This window comes from Oncorhynchus clarkii, chromosome 28, assembly GCF_045791955.1.
Source record: "Oncorhynchus clarkii lewisi isolate Uvic-CL-2024 chromosome 28, UVic_Ocla_1.0, whole genome shotgun sequence".
NCBI lineage: Eukaryota > Metazoa > Chordata > Actinopteri > Salmoniformes > Salmonidae > Oncorhynchus > Oncorhynchus clarkii.
The window spans coordinates 21,537,470-21,538,290 of NC_092174.1; positions in this window are offsets into that span (position 1 = coordinate 21,537,470).

Sequence of the window (821 nt, forward strand, 5' to 3'; positions counted from 1 at the left end):
GGCCTCACAACCGCAGAGCACGTGTATGGCATTGTGTGGGTGAGCGGGTTTGCTGACGTCAACGTGAACAGAGTGCTCCATGGTGGCGGTGGGGTTGTGGTATGGAAGGGCATAAGCTATGAACAAAGAACTCAATTGCATTTTATCAATGGAAATCTGAATGCACAGAGATACCGTAACAAGATCCTGAGGCCCATTGTCGTGCCATTCATCCGCTGCCATCACCTCATGTTTCAGCATGATAATGCACGGCCCCATGTCGCAAGGATCTGTACACAATTCCTGGAAGCTGAAAATGTCCCAGTTTTTCCATGGCCTGCATACTCACCAGAGATGCCACCCATTGAGCACTTCGCACAGCCATTGAAGAGGAGTGGGACAACATTCCACAGGCCACAATTAACAGCCTGATCAACTCTTTGCGAAGTTGCACTGCATGAGGCAAATGGTGGTCACACCAGATGCTGACTGGTTTTCTGATCCACACCCCTACCCTTTTTAAGGTATCTGTGACCAACAGATGCATATCTGTATTCTCAGTCATGTGAAATCCATAGATTAGGGCCTAATACATTTATTCAAATTGACAGATTTTCTTATATGTTGCATTTATATGTTTGTTCAGTATATTATGGATCCCCATTAGCTGCTGCCAAGGCAACAGCCACTCTTCCTGGGGTCCAGCAAAATTGACACAGTTACATACAATTATGGGTCTCTGACATTCTGATAGTGAGTTGATTATAGTTTACAAAACTATAATATTCATACACAATGTTAATGTTTCTTACACTAGGCATTAGCTTTCAGAACCTATTTTT